The 16,756-nt window shown below is 40.1% G+C and overlaps 1 protein-coding gene across 5 annotated transcripts in view; it reads left to right on the top strand.

The window, feature by feature from the left end:
* The first annotated feature begins 2,236 nt into the window (after positions 1-2,236).
* Pabp2 (poly(A) binding protein nuclear 1) overlaps positions 2,237-16,756 on the top strand; it is a 41,674-nt gene continuing 27,154 nt past the window's right edge. For all 5 annotated transcript variants that reach the window (XM_067774398.1, XM_067774399.1, XM_067774397.1 and 2 more), the window contains exon 1: positions 2,237-2,392. The gene's annotated coding sequence lies outside the window, so the exon portion shown is untranslated. The remainder of the gene's footprint in view (positions 2,393-16,756) is intronic.

The raw sequence follows: 16,756 nt of genomic DNA, 5'->3' as shown, positions 1-16,756 counted from the left end.
TTTTCAAATGATACAGACCGTTTTTTTTTTTGACTAAAAACTTATCCAGCTAACTTCAATCATTTTAAAGCAAGAAAAAATATTATTAAAATGATAAAATAAAAAAAATGTATGCCCCTTGTTGTATAGCTAACCATTTCGAGTATTCAATAATACAATTTGACAAAAAAAATCGACCCTTGTTAAAATGTTCAACCGGACTGTATAAAACCCTCTAAGTACCACTTAGAAGTTTCTTTAACTACCCTGCAAAAACGCTCTCGTCATTCCACGTCAATTGACTAGCTATTATACAGTCATAGGTTATATTCCTAGTCACATTTGCATGGGCGTGGGTAAGTTTTATGACCAAATTTTTTTTGTAGGGTAATTATTTTGAAGTTCATACATGGCTGGTACTTACATGGCCGCCAGAGTATGTACCGTGGGCCTCTGCCGGCGTGGTTACTGGTGATGTTGTTGTTGCTGGTGAAGTTGTCGCTATTGTTGGTTATGGCGCGCGGTCTTGGGCGCGCTGTGTTGGTACTGTTGGTGGTTGTTGCGCTCTGGTCCAAGTTGATCGAGTCAACCTGGTGGCCATAAAACTTCGTGTTGACCTTTACGATCTGGATGACTTGGTGCTAATTTTAGCGTTCGTTGTTTACGCTGCGGATTACTGCAGGCCCTGGAGGCGGAGGTGGTGTCGGACGCTTTTCCAAAGGTGGTAGTGTACTTCGTAAACATAGAGAAAGGGGTTTATCTTCGGATAACAAGGGTTCTCAGCACTAATTAGTTTAGTGCCGTCCGAATCCGAATCGGTATCGCTAGAACTTTCCTCCCTAGGTGTGACTGTGAAACGCCGACCTACTTCAACTGGATATTCTATACGTGGAGCTTGTGTCACCACAACACAACCGTCGTAAGGTTTATTACCACCCAAAACAGACGAGTAGAAACCAGGTTTGTCGGAATGGACTGTGTCGGTACTTTGTGCTATCGACTCTTCCTAGTTTCTGGGCATTCACCTGTTTGTTCTTTTAGTAGTTGGGTAAAGGAATCGGCCTGCGATTCCTCGTTGCAGTCTTTTGGCTCTTCAACAATACTCGCTTGAATATGTGCACAGCACAACGAGGGTGTTTTGCGATGAGTTGAATATAGTTGGGGACGTACATTGAGGTAAGCAATAGTGCTAATGAAGCAGTCTCTGAGCTTGACGCCTTTGGTGTTGAAGTTGTGTCCTAGATGTTATACGATCTTTTGGTATGGTCGCATAAAATTTAAATTTAAAATTTAGGCTGAAGCAAATCACAAATCTTCTCGTTGGTATAACGCCTTATGGGACTAGTTTTACGATAAACCTTTTTGGTTTTATAAAAATTTCCGATTAACCGCGCAAGTAAAAGCTAATTCTTGCGTTTTTTCCCGGCCGGAAAACTCTTGGCTATCTTTTTCTTTTCTTTTCTAAATTTTTTTACTCCTTCTTGGTGTTTCTACGGCCGGAAACTCTTGGCATTTTTCGCTAGTGATCGTCAGTCTTTTCTTTCTTCTTTTTCGATACCTTTGTATCGCAACTTTCGCCCCATCCCCAGTCGCTAGGTGTGTTCGCACGAAAACGCTCCCAAGTGGACCGTAACCGTAGACCATAACAGCAGACCATAACAAAATTCAAATATCTCCGGACAGAGATGAAATTTTTCCTTTCCGCCTTCGGATTATTGTTCTCGAGATTAATAGGCGTCTTTTGACACCTCTCTTAGTATAGTTGGTAACGTATTAGCAGTCGACCCCTCAACTAGACTTTTACCAAATTTACAAAAAGTTATTAAATTCACCAACTCAAATATTTTTAGGTTATGGGTATGGCAGGAAATCAAAAACAATTGGTTGGCTATGTTATGGTTATGGCGTTAGCTTTATGGTATGGCACGATTAATCGATTACATTGATTTCCATAAGGAAGGTTCGGTCGCTGTTTTATCTTATGGTTATATGGTTTTAAGTCACCATTAATTGGCCCTTAAATCTCTATTCGTATGTGGTTCATGTACCATTGGAACATGAGGGATATGATTGAGCATTGCTGAACTATACAAGGTAGAAGCACGGTGAAAGCTGATTTGTACTTTTTTCATATGATTTGATATATCAACTTCCGGCGTAGTACGATTTTGACATTAGTCCATCGTTTTACAAAAATACATGGAAGTTTTATTTATGTTTGTAGTTATGTGCCCATGCTGCCACCTAGTATGCTTCCGCCATGTGTTTCACTTTGACGTTTGATTTTTCATGTCATAAAATTTCCTGTAGAATCAATGCCGGAAGGCGGTGGTACAAATTTTTAATTTGCCAATAATCTGTTAGTTAAATATTTGACTAACAATAAGTGCGCTTGGATACATCACAACAGCGGGTGAGTGTTGAGACATGTGTATAGAAGAAATTATAAATTTCAAAAGCTGTATATAAATGTAAAAAAAGCTTACCAGCTTCACATTGAAATTTCCCCTTATGTTTGCACGTGTGCATGTATTTGCGTAGAGAAAAAAATGGCTGACGAATTCATTGAGGATGGGACGTCTAAAAGAGGCTGCCAGTGCGTTCATGATTGATCAGGCCGAATCATTCTTGGGCTTAGTGCACTAAATTTCTATTCCCGCTAACTAAAAAAAAATTTATTATAATTTACACAGACCCGTAGGTTTTGGGGAGTGTTATCGGGAAAATTTTAGAATAGCACCCCCCGAGTTCGGGGTAAAACCTGTTATCAAATGAAAGAGGGAGTTCTCTCGATCACAAATATATATATTTTGGTAATAGTCTAGTTGAGGGGTCGACTGCTAATACGCTACCAAAAATATCGAGTGAGGTGTCAAAAGACGCGTATTAATCTCGAGAACAATAATCCGAAGGCGGGAAAGAAAAATTTTATCTCTGTCTGGAGATATTTGCCGTTGAAGTTGGCGATTTCCATGTGGTTGTTGTTGTGTTAGTACCCACAAAAAAAAAGTGTGCATCACCGTGGCGGTAGCCACGGTTATACCACACACCCGGACTTGGCATGGCGTAGCCCAGGGTTATTTTTTATAAGCGCGCCCGAAGGCCGCCAACGCAGAAAGGTGTTCTGCGCAAAAATTCTATGGATCCGACCCCCGGTTTCGGAGGTACCCGCGGGTCTTTTTTCGGTTTTTTGTTAATATCTTTTGAACGCGTTAAAATTTTTATTTTCCGCCTTCGGATTATTAATACTGATATCAAGACGCGTCGTTTGACACCTCTCTCGATATTTGGTAGTGTATTAGCAGTCGACCCCTCAACTAGACTATTACCAAATTTATTATAATTTACACAGACCCGTAGGTTTTGGGGAGTGTTATCGGGACAATTTTAGAATAGCTCCCCCCCGAGTTCGGGGTAAAACTTGGTATCAAATGAAAGAGGGAGTTCTCCCGATCACAAATATATATATTCTAAAGTGCGCAAACTGATAATTTAAAAGTTATTTTTTATTTAATAATTTGGGAAAAATTTAAACAACGTGACATCAGGACGGACAAGGCGACAGCTGTTTCAATTATACCTTGTAAATCTCTTCAAAGCCTTTTCTCCCGGGAGTGGAACCCGCACTCCTACGATAGTTGAAATGGTCATAAACGCATTCAGCTACGTCATGCCTTAGTTGTTGTAAAGTTTTTTCCCAATTGCCTCCTTTTTTGCATATTTTAATCTTTTTACACATGCATACTTCGTATGCAATTATGTGTTAAAGCTATGCTTGGTACGGCGGTTTTCAAAGAAACTTTGGTTTTGTTGCTGTTTTTGTTCTATTTATAGAACTACAACGGATTAACCAATTTTGTCTGTTTGTATGATTTAATCGGGGATTGCCCGTATTGCTTTTTTTAAATGTATGAAAACATTTATTTGAAGCAATTTGTTAATTTTATAATTTATTTAATAATTTGGGAAAAATTTAAACAACGTGACATCAGGACGGACAAGGCGACAGCTGTTTCGATTATACCTTGTAAATCTCTTCAAAGCCTTTTCTCCCGGGAGTGGGAGTCGAACCCGCACTCCTACGGTAGTTGAAATGGTTATAAACGCATTCACCTACGTCATGCCTTAGTTGTTGTAAAAGTTATTTGTTGTTAAAGTTTGCAAATTTAGCAAATTTCTATAGCACTTGGAATTACAATTTACATATCTTTTAAAACTTTAATCCACATACATATCTATATAAATAGGCAACGATAAACTTAAATTGCATTTTTGTATATTTCACATTTCATTTTTGTATTGTTTTTACTTATTATAAATGTTTTTATTAAATCAATAACGCCACGGTTATACCACACATCCGTACTTGGCATGGCGTAGCCCAGGGTTATTTTTTATAAGCGCGGCCGAAGGCCGCCTATGCAGAAAGGTGTTGTACGCAGAATTACTGTGCATGGCGCAGCGGGTGTTGGACCGGCTAACATAACAATAAACATAAGAGTTATAAGGTAATATCAGCTCGTTCACGAATGCAAAAAAGAGCATTTTCTAATTTTTGGTAAATAAAGACTAGAAAAGTTGAAGATATATATACATCAGATGAAAGGTATTTTTATAAGTTATTTTTCGATTCTGCATTTGTTCCGTTTTATAGATGTGGCAGCAAAGATTTGTAATGTCATAAAATATATATACGTATACACATATAAAAGTTGTATAGAGTTTGCGCACTTTAAAAAATATATATTTGTGATCGGGAGAACTCCCTCTTTCATTTGATACCAAGTTAAGCCCCGAACTCGGGGGTTGCTAAACTAAATCGCTGCCGTGTTATCGATGCTGATGGTCCTTTGCCGGACATAGTTCGGTACGTTCTGGTAACAAGCATAATTTAGATACTAGCCCGACCCATCTCTGGAACGATTTACCACATTGAATCTTCTAGGGCCTTACTTCCCCCACCCCCATGAAGAACTTGAGTATGATACATACATATTCGTAACGGGATTCCCCTCGCGTTGGTGAGGTGGACGATAGGGTTGCGGGAGCTATGAATTGCGCTTTAATCCCGGTAATAGTCTAGTTGAGGGGTCGACTGCTAATACGCTGCTAAAATTATCCAGAGATGTGTCAAAAGACGCGTATTAATCTCGAGAACAATAATCCGATGGCGGAGATATTTGCAGTTGAAGTTGGCGATTTTCATGTGGTTGTTGTTGTGTTGTACCCACCAAAAAAATTGTGCACTTGGCATGGCGTAGCCCAGGGTTATTTTTTATAAGCGCGGCCGAAGGCCGCCAACTCAGACAGGTGTTCTGCCCAAAAATACTATGGATCCCACCCCCGGTTTCGGAGGTACCCGCGGGTCTTTTTTCGGTTTTTCGTTAATATCTTTTGAACGAGTTAACATTTTTATTTTCCGCCTTCGGATTATTAATACTGATGTCAAGACGCGTCGTTTGACACCTCTCTCGATATTTTTGGTAGCGCATTAGCAGTCGACCCCTCAACTAGACTATTACCTTAATACCTTACAACAGAAGTCGACTGTTATACTAATACGCGTTCAAATGTGGACAGGTGTAAAAAGACGCGCCTTGACCTCTGTATCAATAATCCGTGGTTTAAAAGAAAAAAATGGTGTGCGTCTATATTCACAAGCAACCGAAAAATATTCCCGGACCGCACCGTAACAGGGAGTGTGACGTCCAGAACACCTTTATGTGTTACATTCTTTCGCGAGCCAAAAAAACTGAAGAGATGAGGAAAATAATTGTTTATTTTATGACATAGCTCATCGGGACCTGTAGCTATTATATACATATAGTGCAGTCATCGTTGTTGTTGTTGTTGTAGCAATGCTCGCCCCACCTAATAGCCGCGACCGATCACAAATTGTCATCAATATCCTCTAACGGGAGTCCAAGGAAACTTGCCGTTTCAACAGGGGTGGACCATAAGGAAAGGGGTGTTAGAGGCGTTGGTTCCACATTACAATTAAAGAGATGGTTGGTGTCATGTGGGGACACATTGCAAGCAGGGCATACATTTTGTATGTCGGGGTTGATTCTGGATAGGTAAGAGTTTAACCTGTTACAGTATCCAGAACGAAGTTGAGCAAGAGTGACACGCGTTTCCCTGGGGAGTATGCGTTCCTCTTCTGCGAGTTCTGGATATTTTTCTTCAAGTACTGGATTCACCGGGCAATTCCCGACATAAAGGTCCGACGCCTGTCTATGGAGTTCACCAAGGACCTGCTTGTGTTTTTCCGCTTCATACGGCTGGGTTCTCAGGTGCCGTATTTCCTCAAAATGCTTACGGAGATGACTCCTTAGGCCCCTAGGCGGTGCTGGTTCGTCAATCAGATGTCTGTTGGGATGCCCAGGTTTCTGGGTATTCAACAGAAACTGTTTGGTCAGCATCTCATTTCTCTCCCTGATGGGGAGTATTCTCGCCTCATTATGCAGATGGTGTTCTGGGGACATAAGAAGACAGCCCGTGGCGATTCTGAGAGCAGTATTTTGGCAGGCCTGTAGTTTCTTCCAGTGGGTGGTTTTTAGGCTTGGCGACCATATGGGTGACGCGTAGCACGTAATCGGCTGGCTAATTGCTTTGTATGTGGTCAAGAGCGTTTCTTTATCTTTTCCCCAGGTACTGCCAGCAAGGGATTTGAGGATTTTATTACGGCTCTGAATTCTTGGAACAATTGCGGTTGCGTGCGCACCAAAATGTAGATCCTGATCAAACGTCACACCCAAGATTTTGGGGTGTAGGACAGTCGGTAGCGTAGTGCCATCGACGTGGATGTTCAATATGGTCGACATTTGGGACGTCCATGTTGTAAATAAGGTCGCGGAAGATTTAGTCGGTGACAATGCCAGGTTTCGCGAGGCGAAAAAACTGGAGAGATCAGGAAGATAGCCGTTTATTTTATTGCATAACTCATCGATCTCTGGGCCTGGGCCTGTGGCAATTATTGTGCAGTCATCAGCGTAGGAAACGATTGTGACTCCTTCCGGTGGTGAAGGTAGCTTAGATATCTGTGGAGTTTTGACAAAACAACTTATCTCAAGATAGGAAATATTTTAGATATTAATTGCATGTAATTTTGTCAATTGGTATGCATATTTTGGTCTTACTGGTTTATTTATATGATGTTTAGTTAGAAAGTTACAGTATCCGAAAAATCAACTTAACTCATTTTTTTTCTAAACTGCGTCGGTGAAAACAACTTTTCTCAGTTAAGTCGAAAAATTCGAAAAACTTCAAATAATTGTAATCATTGTAGTTTTTCTATAACAACTTATTTCGATTTAAGGCGGCCATGAAAATAAAAATCATATTTCAAAAAGCACCCTTTTTCCAAATAAATTGTTATGTCAAATTACAATTAATTTTTTTGGCAACTTATATTGAAATAGTTTGTTTTGTGAAATTAGTATCGGGGTAATTTTGAAAAAACAAGACATCTTATTTTGAAATACGTGCTTTTGTAAAAGTGAAAAGAGTGTTCAATATATTTTTTATCTATAAATAAGTGCTTTTGCCAAATGCTGTATTGAAAAAATTTCAAAAATAAGTGATTTCGGTTACAATAAAACCATTAAAACTAAATATGCAAACGGGACGCCAGATGGCAGATATGGCTAGGAAAGTGTCTAAAAATACAAATCTAGTTAATTTATCAGAAACAAAGTGTGTCAAAGCCATATTTTCATGATGATGGATTAGTGTTAGAGCCACCACCTAATGAGGCAATGACATCTTTTGATACTGGTGTTATTGATATACTAAATTCATATAACGTGCAACAAAAAAATACGAAAAAACAGTGAAAGTGATACAGAAAGTCCAGAATCTTGTGGTAATGAAGATATTTTTTATGACACAGATTTTCTTTGCTCGGATTATATACCATCTACTCTGTCGAATTTGAGTTCTACTTCGGAGAATATCGAAGACAGATCAGTAGTCGCAAGTTATAGTACTAATTGGGATCTACCCGAAGAAAATGATTCTCCCCCAAGAATGAAGGAAATCAAAAAACTTAATAAGCAAAACAAAAATTTGGGTAAAGAGTCCTATACTAATAAAAATAAAAAAATGCCAGCTAAACAAATTGAAAGGTTAAAAAAATGCCGCAGGAACTGTCACTTAAAACTAAACTTTGACCAGCAGAAAACCCTTTTTAAAAATTATTGGAGTTTGGGGGACTACACTAAACGCCGACAATTTGTATCAAGTTTAATTGAAGTTGAGGCGAAAAATTCTGAAACTTTTCGAAAATCAGCAAATCCTCGCGATCGCAAATATAACTATTTGTATCACTTTGAGATCAGTTCCGCAAGACATCGGGTATGTAAAATGTGTTTCTTAAAAATATTTGGGGAAACCGAACAAGTGATCAAAAGAGTAAACAAATACAAAGTTCAGCTGGAGTGTGGTGGACTTATTAAGGGAGATCGCCGCGGAAAACACACTCCATCACACAAACTCTCAATTGAAAATCATAATGAAGTTTTGGAGCACATAAGCAGCATACCAAAATATCAAAGTCATTATAGCCGTAGACACACCAACATGTACTTCCAAAGTGATCTCAATATTTCGAAGTTATACAATCTGTATGCGGAATAATTTGATGATCCAGTTTCAAAATCGAAATATTGTGAAAATTTTCGTTCTTTGAATATCAAACTCAAAAAGCCGCAGCTTGATTTGTGCAACACTTGCGAGAAGTTTATGTTGCAAATACAAAATTCTTTGGACGCCGAAGAAAAATCTAGTCTTAAGTCACTATAAAAAGAGCATCACGACCAAGCAGACTTTGCCTAAAGCTGTAAGAAAGCCGATAAACAACTTTCTGTAGCCGACAAAACTGTCATGATGTTTTCAATGGATTTACAACAATGTTTGCCGACTCCACGGTGTTTTTTTACAAGCGTCCGTTATAGACATATATTTTCACAATGCATGAGGGATCTACAAAGAAAGCCCATTGTTTCATTTGGAATGAGACAATCGCAAAGAGGGAATCAAATGATATAGGGTCGTGTATTTTTAAATGCGTTTCAAAGGTACCTCCGATGGTCAAACACATTATTTTATATAGTGACTTATGCCCTGGGCAAAATCGCAATGCCAATATCTGTGCAATGTTCAAAATTGTTTTAAAAAGCACAACTATTGAAACTATTGACCACAAATTTCTTGTAGTTGATCACACCCATATGGAATGTGACACAGTATATGCCCAAATCGAAAAAAAGAAAAAAATTCTTCAGGATCTATCCAACATCCACATGATTGGGCAAACCTTATCGCAGCTGCGAACAAAAAGTATATCATTCACGAACTAAAACAAAACGACTTCTTTGATTTTTCCGGCTTGTTAAAAAATAACTCTAATTGGAAAACAACAAATAGCTCAGGTACACACATACATTATTTTATCAAAGTCTGAGTGAAAAATCATTTTAGGTCTGCAGGCGTTTCGAGAAGACCCTATCTCATTATATTATCATAAGTTATAGTAGAAAATATTTTCCCCGGTTTCACAAGTTGTCAAAAATGGATTTAAAAAATGGAATAAGCAGCACACTGCAAAAATTTCTTTTGGAAATAGTCATAAAGAGAAGTTTTCAAACCCGGAGGCAGCATTTTAATCTTTTGATGATATGTATAAATATATAATTCATTTATTCACTTTTAAATTATGTTTTCCCACAGGCGAGAAATTCGAATAGAAAAATATACGCTGTTTGCGGTATAAAAAGTCTACACAAGGCGTATTGCATTATAAGAATTCCGTTGACTGTAATGAAAGATTCAAGGAGTTAAATATTAATCAAAGACGACGAAAAAGTTTGGATTTTTCGTTAAATAATTGCTACGCAGGACCCCTGGCTATTTCTTCCAGCAAGAAGAAAGACTGGTTGGATGTGTTACCTTTTATAAACACAGAGTTCCACTGTTACTACAAAAATTTAAAAGTTGAAGGCGATTGCGAAGTGGAAGTAGACTCAGATATTGATGAAATCGAAGAAAATGAATAATGAGATTTTGATAATTATAATAAAATTTAATATTTTAAATAAATGCATATGTAACTATTCATAAAAGTTTTGGATTTCCATAAAAATATACTATGTGTTTTTTACGTTTCACCTTATTTCACACTTGTTTGCTTGGCTAAGTCTTACAAAACAACCTATTTTGAAATAGGTGGAAATTTTTATCTATTTTATGTAGAAAATAGTTTTGACAAAACAACTTAATTGAAATAAGTATAAGTTTTACATAAAAAAATTTTGACAAAACAACATATATAATTTTAAAGGCATTTTAAAGAAAAGTACTGAATTAAAAATTAAGAAATACATTTTAAAATGCGGGGCAAATTTCCTTTTATTATATCCGCTGTATACTTTGCATTAAATATCTTTCAGTTTTATTCAAATCACATATTTAGCTCTACTGAAAAGTTGTCAGATTTGAAATAAGTTGTTTTGTCAAAATTCCACAGATATGTAGAAATTAAACAAAAGCGGGGATAGGACACCACCCTGTGGCACCCCTTGTTTAATTCTCCTTTGTTTTGATGTTTCGTTTCTGAATTGCACCGATGCCTGCCGACCACCCAGATAATTTGCGGTCCACCTTTTAAGACATGGGGGAAGGGTAGACCCTTCCAGGTCTTGCAGTAACGAGCCATGGTTGACCGTATCAAAAGCTTTTGATAGGTCTAACGCTACGAGTACTGTTATATGGTGGGGATATTGATTCAAACCGCAATTTATCTGGGTGCTAATGACATTTAGCGCGGAGGTAGTGCTATGGAGTTTTCTGAAGCCATGCTGATGAGGGGCTAGCTGCAAATGTGCTTGGAAATAAGGGAGCAAAATGGCTTCAAGCGTCTTTGCCACTGGCGATAGGAGAGATATCGGACGATATGACTCACCTACGTTAGCTGGTTTCCCAGGCTTTAGTAGCGGGACCACCTTGGCCATTTTCCATTTCTCGGGTATGACAAAGGTGGAAAGAGACAGGTTGAAGACATGCGCTAAATATTTGAAACCCTCTTTCCCTAGGTTTTTCAGCATCGGCATGGCTATGCCGTCTGGGCCCACTGCTTTGGATGGTTTAGCGCGACCAATGGCGTCCTCAACCTCTCTAGCGGTGATGGTAATTGGTGACGCGCTGAGTTTGTGTTTATGTGCGTGTCTATTGGCTCTCCGTCTATCTTTGTCGACCGTAGGATGCATTATATATTGTCGGCAGAAAGCGCTCGCGCATTTTTTCGCATCCGACAGCACCTTATCGCCAAAGGCGATGGAAACTTTGTCTTTGTGCTTAGTCGGATTGGATAGGGACTTTACGGTGGACCAAAGTTTACCTACACCGGTAGAGAGGTTACAACCTCTTAGGTGCTCTTCCCATTTCGCCCGCTTGTGTTCGTCCACAAGCAATCTGATGCGTTGGTTTATATCCCTTATTTGGGGGTCGCCTGGATCAAGCTGTCTTATAAGGTCGCGTTCCCTCGCTAAGCTCGCGGCCTCCGCCGGGAAGTGGGGCCGGATTTCGGGAATTCTCCCGTCGGGAATGAAATGTGCCGAGGCGGATTCAATGACCTTACGGAAGGCACGCTCCCCTTGGCGGCCATCAGTCGGGATAGGGAGGGCAGCAAAGCTGCTGTCTGTTGCGGATTTATATTCTTCCCACTTTCCTTTTTTGAAGTTTATGAAAGTGCGTTTTTCGGTGACGATGAAGTCGGCGGTACGCTCGAACGAAATAAGTATGGGCAGGTGGTCGGATGCCAATGTTACCATCGGCTGCCAGTTGACGCAGTTTACGAGTTCTGCGCTCACGATTGAGATATCTGGCGAGCTATGACAGCTTCCTACCATACGTGTGGGGGCGTCTCCGTTTATTGTGCAGAACGTCGTTTCGTCTATTTGATCCGCCAACATCTCACCCCTACTGTCCGCCCGCAAGTTTGAATGCCATAGGTCGTGATGTGCAATGAAATCGCCTAAGATAATGCGATTGTTGCCAGTGAGTAAGGCATCGATATTAGGGCGGTATCCAATGGGACAACAGGTGACAGGAGGGATGTAGATGTTGATGATTTCTAGATTTGCATCGCCTGACCGGACAGATAGGCCTTGACGTTCTAAGACATTGTCCCTGCGGTCGATGCCAGGATCAAATATATGATATTGCACAGAGTGGTGTATAATAAACGCGAGGCCGCCTCCATTTCCGCACTCGCGGTCTTTCCTGTGGACATTATAACCAGAGCAGGTCTGCAATGCAGATCTTGCTGTGAGTTTAGTCTCTTGAATCGCAGCAATGCGGATGTTGTGCCGCTTCATGAAATCGACTATCTCCGTAATCTTCCCAGTTAGTCCATTACAGTTGAACTGCAGAATTCTGAAGTGCATGAGGGGTGACGCCGCCACTCTAGGGGTAAGTGACGGGTGACTACGCCTAGGTTGTGGAAGGCCAGGACGCAATTGCTGTTGTGGCCTTGGGACTGGGCGCCCTTTGGCAAGCATTGGGGTACCCGGATGATTTGGGTTTGCGACCTGGCAACATGGCGCGATGAAACCCGTCGAGGGGTTGCCGTCGCGGAGACCAGAACATCTAGGAAAGTGGCACCACCCAAGGCAGGAGCTGCATTGAGCGGATGTCGCAAACCTATATATTCTGTGCTGGCAGACGGTGCAAACGGAGGCAGGGACTAAGAGTCTGTTTCCCTGACCTGCACGATTGCTGCCAGAAAAGAGGGGGGAGAAGAAGACGGGGGCAGGGGCTGATGCTCAGCATTGCTACCAGCTCTACTACGAAGGTAGTAGTTATGAGTGGTATCAGCTGTTTGAGTTGTTGGCGCCGTGGGGCGCGAGCAGCAGCGGGTACTTGTTGTGGCTTGCTGAGCAGCGAAGCTGCTGGAAGGTAGTGGGGATACGCTTAGGCGTAGACTACGGGACGCCCTTGGGCGTGAGCATCAAGGAGCCACAAAAGGATTTATAAAAGTTACGTGGACGTCGGATTTTGGGATCAAGCCCAGAACACCCTGTCCGATGCAACCATCCCTTGCACGAGACACACTGAACAGAGTATGACCGTCCTAAAAAGATTCTTTTCTGGCAAATGCAGCAAAACCATTTCTCAGGACCGGGGTCAGGAGACGGACCCGGATTGGGTTCGATACCTTCCCGGAGTAAGAGAATATGTAGCAGTCCTGCTGCAAGGAGCTGCTGGGAGGATGACAATTTGTGGGAGGGACGAAACAAATTAAATGGGGTCACACTGAAATGACAGTCCGTGGTCGGGAAAAATCCCGAGTCGCTCCGGTACATAGAACCGACTGCCTTGGGAAGCGTCATCGTCGTAGTATACAATAGTGTTTCCTTCTGGGGGCGAAGGGAGCTTCGAGTTGTAAAGTTATACAGAAGCGGGGATAGGACACTACGCTGTGGTACCCCTTTCTTAATTTTTCTGGGTTTAGATGTAATATTCGTGGATTGAACCGATGCCTGCGTCCCGAGAGATAATTTGTGGTCCACCATTTGAGACTTGGATGGAGGATCTTTCCAAGTTTTGCAGTAACGTGCCGTGGTTGACTAATCAAAAGCTTTTGATAAGTAGCGCTACGAGTACTGTTCTGTGGTGGGATTTTTGGTTCAATCCTCAATTTACCTGTATGTTGATGGCGTTTAGAGCGGTGGTAGTGCTATGCAATTTTCGAAAGCTAAGCTGATGATGTGCAAGACGCAAGTTTGCAGTGGTTGGTATGGTATGGTTATAGCTAGGGTGTTATGGTATGAAACCATTGACCAATTACATTGCTTTCTATAAGGTTGGTTGGATCATCTGTTGTTTACTGATATGGATACGGCTAAAAGCCAGGGTTTTAAAGCATGGTATAAGTATATGAGGTAAAATCACTTTGATATAGCTAGCCATCTTAACCGTTTGATTTTAGCTGGAATGATGTCATTACATGCTACCAGAGCATGATTCAGTCACAACAGGTTTGTTCGACTGACAAATTTTTTGACAATTGCAGCCAGTTTGCACCCAAATCGAATTGACATTCGTTGTGTTGTTTCTTTGCGATTTTTCGAAAATATTAGTAGTATAAATAGGAAGCAATCAGTCTACAAATACCCGATAAGTGCTGAAGTGCATAATTCCTTAGAACATTTTTTTAAATTTTCTGAAGAGTTTATTAACTATGCCATGTCTATTAGAGTGGCTGAACATAGGTTTTATGAAAAGTACAGACACTAAGGAATCGTGCACTTTCGTAAACCCCTGAACATACGAAAACTAAACCACAAAAAAAATTCATCGTTCAACGTCAAAAACTCGACCAGTAAATCGATTCACGTAAATATGACCTTAATAAATAATGGAGATGGCATAATCAGCTGTTCGTTACGATACCCAGGTTTCTGAGTGCTCAGCTGGAACTGTTTGTCCAGCCTCATTGTGAAAATGATGTTCTGACGTCATACTGAGACATCCCGGGACAGTTCTGATGGCGGTGTTTTTTCCAGCTTCCTCTTGTGTCGGGTTAAGGGTTAAGACATAAGCCGTTCATAGAAGCCCACGTACCAATTTGACACAAATCGTAATTTAAGTTATTAATACATGAACTGGTACGATCACTACGACAGCACATATACAATTGTACGTCATCAGCATAAATGTGAATATTACAATACTTGAGAACACCAGGCAAATTGTTTATATACAAAACAAATAACAGGGGACCAAGGATTGAGCCTTGTGGGACGACTCTTAAAACACTGACGAAGTCAGACTTTCTGCTACCAACACTTGCTGCCTGAGTTCGGTCGGCCAAATACGATCTGATTAGGGCTGTTGCACAGTTGGAGAACTTAAATAGGTTGTCCAGCTTCTTCAGAGAACGGTGTGGTCGACCGAGTCAAACGCTTTTGAATGGTCGAGAAGAGTTAGGAAAGCAGTAAAATTTGTGTCAACTTGGTGTCGAATATCCTCTATCACCGATAGGAGCGCCGTTTTACAGCTACGATTTGACCTGAATCCAGACTGGGAATCTGTGAGAAGGTTATTATCCTGCACATAAGTATTTATCTGGCAGTGCAAAATTCGTTCGACGACCTTGGAAAGGAAAGGCAGAATAGCTATAGGTCTATACTCCTTGTTTTGCTTGGGGATTAGGATTACCTTAGCAACTTTCCAACATTTGGGAAATACACAGGACGTCAGCACAGAGTTAACCAAGTAGGTTAAGTGAGGAAGGACTTTAGGAAGAATTATTTTTAAAAATTTCGGACATATACCATCGAACCCCATAGCATTAGACTTTACTGAAAGAATGGCTTGAACGACATCACAATCATCGACACTAGCAAACTCAAGAGGACCAAAATCGACATTAGCGCGAATACAATAATTGTCAGCACATATATTGTCAGTTGAGATTGGCAGATGTACAAAATTTTTATTTATCTCGTTAATGTCTACATCAGGGAGGACAGAAATATCGCATTTGGATTTTCCGATACCAATATCTTTAATAGACTTCCAGGTTTCCTTCGAACTCAAAGCAGCACTAAACTTGTTATTATAAAATTTCTGCTTAGCTAACCTAATGGCTTTGTTTACAGCGATCCTAGCTGCTTTGAAGCAGTTGTGAGCCTCCATGGTTTTGTATCTTTTCCATCGTGAGTAAGCAAGGTTACGCTGGTGAATTAAGTGTTTTAGATTGACACTAAACCAAGGGGTATTATTGTGTGTAGGAGCTTTGAGATTCACTGGCACATGGTTGTCGAAAAGCCTAATATTTGGAATATTTATATTCGAACCTCGTGATGAGTATCAAACGAGCGTGTTCTGAGCATTCCAACTTAACAGTTTATTCGGAACGATTACATGAATACTTAAACGGAAAAGCTTTTCGAAGTTTCAGAATAAATAACTAAAGATAAATAGGTCAAGGCCAAGATTGCTGAGTGATGTATCCTCTATCGATGCCGGTTTGAAATCGCCCTATCTCAAAATATTTTTCAAAACTTCCCCATTTCGGGGTTTGTATAAAAAGCGCCCAATATCAGAATTAGGTTGTTGAACGCCTTATCTTAGAATATTTTTCATAATCGACCTATCGCACGTCAAAATGCATTGAATTTATGCTCAGATAGGAAGTTTTTGAAACAAAATTTGAGAAGTGTTTTTCCGAATAAAATTGTAAAGTTCGGCGTACCTCAAATAAATTCTGAAAGTATGATCAAAGCAACATAACTTTTTAACATTTCTCAAAATATTTAGTAACAAGTAAAGTGTCTAAGTTCGGGTGTAACCGAACATTATAGCCTCAATTGTACATTTCATTTCAGATAAATTACTTTTCTACATAATACGTGGCACCGCCCGTTTAAAAGAAAAATGTCTCCCCATTTCCTTTTACAGTAAAACTTGATGAGTGAAATGTCATTGATTCAAAACTATTTTTTCTAAGTTATAGCTTATTATTCCAGTCTACGACTCTTTTAAACTTGTTTTATATCTAACTGGCCGTGGTCTTTAACCGATCCAGTCCATTTTTACCAGAAATATTTCCTGCTATAGGGAAAATTTGTGTACCCAATTTTATTACGATCCGTTGATTTTTCTTCGAGTTATGGCTCCCGAAACATAGAAAATTGCTTAGTCATAAAAGGGGCGGTGTCACGCCCATTTTTTAAAATTTGAAGTTTTCCTATTTATTTCATTTCATTTATTT

Source organism: Eurosta solidaginis, chromosome 3 (genome assembly GCF_040869045.1).
Source record: "Eurosta solidaginis isolate ZX-2024a chromosome 3, ASM4086904v1, whole genome shotgun sequence".
NCBI classification, from domain to species: domain Eukaryota; kingdom Metazoa; phylum Arthropoda; class Insecta; order Diptera; family Tephritidae; genus Eurosta; species Eurosta solidaginis.
This window is presented reverse-complemented; position numbering and strand designations above follow the sequence as displayed.